The sequence below is a fragment of the Rhinopithecus bieti genome, unplaced genomic scaffold (genome assembly GCF_001698545.2).
Source record: "Rhinopithecus bieti isolate Rb0 unplaced genomic scaffold, ASM169854v2 scaffold_5497, whole genome shotgun sequence".
Classification (NCBI taxonomy): Eukaryota; Metazoa; Chordata; class Mammalia; order Primates; family Cercopithecidae; genus Rhinopithecus; species Rhinopithecus bieti.
In genome coordinates this window covers 1,630,738-1,633,877 of record NW_016805006.1, presented here as the reverse complement: position 1 = coordinate 1,633,877, position 3,140 = coordinate 1,630,738, and positions in this window count along the sequence as shown.

Below are 3,140 nucleotides of genomic sequence, written 5' to 3'. Positions count from 1 at the left end.
AATGAATCCTTCATAATCTAACTTCATCTTGCCTTTCCAACACATTGTACAATACAAAATTATTAGAATAGATAAGAGCAGTCTATGGCCATACCAAACTGAACATGCCCAATCTCATCTGATCTTGGAATAATAAATAAATTAGAAAAAAGGCTGGGTGCGGTGGCTCATGCCTGTAATCCCAGCACTTTGGGAGGTCGAGGTGGGTGGATCTCTTGAACTGAAGAGTTCAAGACCAGCCTGGGCAACATAGCAAAACCCAGTCTCTACAAAAAACACAAAAATGAATGGGGCATAGTGGTGCACACCTGTAGTCCCAGCTACTAGGGAAGCTGAAATAGAAGAACTGCTAGACCCTGGGGGGTTGAGGCTGCAGTAAGCAGTGAATGTGCCACTGCACTCCAGCCTGGGTGGCATAAAAAAGTCATTCCAGATAAGAGAAACCACAGAAATATGAAATAAGAAGAGGATACTAATTAGTCCACTTAGTGCTTATTGTAAAGAGGTTAAATATTTTACACAGGAATACATTTCAAATTATATAAATTACACGGGAGAAAAAAGGCTCCAAAAATTGCATGGAATTTTGACATGACTTTACAATGTACTCTATTTATACCCACTACTCATTTGCTATTTCAGAGAAATGTCTCAGAACCAGTTAAACCAAGGCTCACTTTCAAAACCAGTTGGGCACCCAAATTATAACACGAATTAGAAATTTGTGCTTGTCCTTGCATATAAGGCTGTGTTTCATTTTTCCTTCATATTTACTACTGATTGCTTCATGGATTCAGATAATTTTAGAGCCAGGAGGCATTATATATAACCCAAATTTTACATGTTTACATTCCTGAAACATTTGAGTATTTGTATAAATGTCATGAGACAAACAAAATCTACTCTGTAGAAAGCAGTTTACCCAACTACTACTGCTAGTTGTATTCTGTCAGCTTTCTCCTTTAAGGAGAACGCACAGCACTAGGTAGTCCCATTTATTATGTCAACCTTTTAATAAGGCCAGGTACTGTAGCCCACACATGTAATCCCAGCACTGTGAGGGGTCAAGGCCAGAAGATTGCCTGAGTTCAGAAGTTCAAGACCAGTCTGGGGAACAACAGTGAGATTCCCGTCACTACAACAAAATAAAAAAATTAGCCAGGTGTGGTGACGCACATCTGGAGTCCCAGATACTTGGGAGGCTGAGATGGAAGGATTGAATGAGCGCAAGAAGTAGAGGCTGCAGTGAGCCATGATTGCACAACTGCACTCCAGCTAGGGTGACAGAAGGAGACCCTGTCTCAAAGAAAAAAAAAGGTCTTTATCTGTTCCTTGGACTATTTGCCTCCTACTCCTCCAATTCATTCTTTATATGTCCAATAGAATAATCTTTGAAATGCACCTCTAGTCGTTTTACTCAGATGTTCTTCTTCAGTGGAAGGTACCTATGCCCTATGGTTTGAAGTCAGTTGTTCCAGCATGGCAAGCCCTAGTAGTTTCTATGATTTGGTCCCTGTCTGAACACTGTGTACCCTTGCAAATGTTGCTTTCTAGATCTTGAAATGCTGCTTCTTCACAGGTTCCCCCTCTTATCTCTCCTATTACTTACATAAACTGCACAAATCTTACTATATAGCTTGACTGAATTTTTATGGATGCATCCAAGAAATTATCATGCAAAATTAAAATACAGAACATTTCCAGCACCCCAGTAGGCTCTCTCCTGTTCTCTCCCAGTAGTCAATACCAACCCTCAGAGGTCACCACTATTCTTTCACCACAAATTAGTTTTGCCTATTTTTGAACCTCATATACACAGACTAATGCAGTATTTACTTTTTTTGTGTGTATGTGTGCATGGTGAACTCATTTTTAAGACCAAATTTTATGCATCTTCTCTGTGAAGAAAACCCTGACAAGATTATTAGTGTCTTGAAATTAGGGCCAGTGTATGATTTTTATTTCCAGAGGCTGGCATAGTGAAATAAGCTCACCAACAAACTGGCACGTATCTTTCTCCTTGAACTACCTGCCTTGCCAGATCCTGATCTGTCAAAACTAAGCCGAGATGTCAAGTTCTCTCAGAGGCCTCAGCCAGTCAGCACAGTGGCTCATGCCTATAATCCCAATGCTTTAGGAGGTTGAGGCTTGAGGACAGGATTCTGAGACCAGCCTGGGCAACACAGTGTGGCTTCGTCTCTGCAAAATTCAAAAAAAATTAGCCAGGTGTAGTGGTGCACACCTGTAGTCCCCACTATTTGGGAGGCCTGAACCACCATGCCCAGCTAACAGTACCATTTTCATAACAAGCCCTGTATTCTCATCTGATTCTAAACTATGTGTATATACCATTGTAATAAAAACATAAACCAAAAGACTAAGAAAAGAGGGAGGGAAGCATCAGCCATGGAACATAGGAGAAAAAGAGTCTTAGACCAAGAAAAAAAAAGTTAATCATAAAATTTAATTTAAAATAACCTGGATTATTTAGAACCAAGATAGAGTTCTGTGTGTTGAATTTTATATAACTCTGTATAACACTTTAAGCAAATGACTTTCCAACTCTAACTTCACATACAGCAGCAGGATAATACCTGTCATCATAAATGAAAAGTACATGAAGGTCATCATATAAAAATGATTATTTCATATAAAAAGTAATATAAAATTATTAAATTTTATATATACCCAAAAGAAATTCTCAAGTGTTCATAAATACAATACTTACCCCATACTAATCTCTCAGGAATTTATTCAAGTATTTGAACTAAACAGACAAAACTACATACTATAATTAAGACTTTATTTTTAACTATCATTTAAAACTTTAAGCACAGGCCGGGTGCGGTGGCTCACTCCTGTAATCTCAGCACTTTGGGAGGCCAAGGCAGGTGGATCACGAGGTCAAGAAATCAAGACCATCCTGGCCAACATGGTGAAACCCCGTCTCTATTAAAAATACAAAAATTAGCTGGGCGTGGTGGCTTGTGCCTGTAGTCCCAGCTACTCAGGAGGCTGACGCAGGAGAATTGCTTGAACCCAGGAGGCGGAGGTTGCAGTGAGCCGAGGTCGCATCACTTGCACTGCAGTCTGGGAAGAGAGACAGACATCGTCTCAAAAAAAAAAAAAAAAAAAAAAAA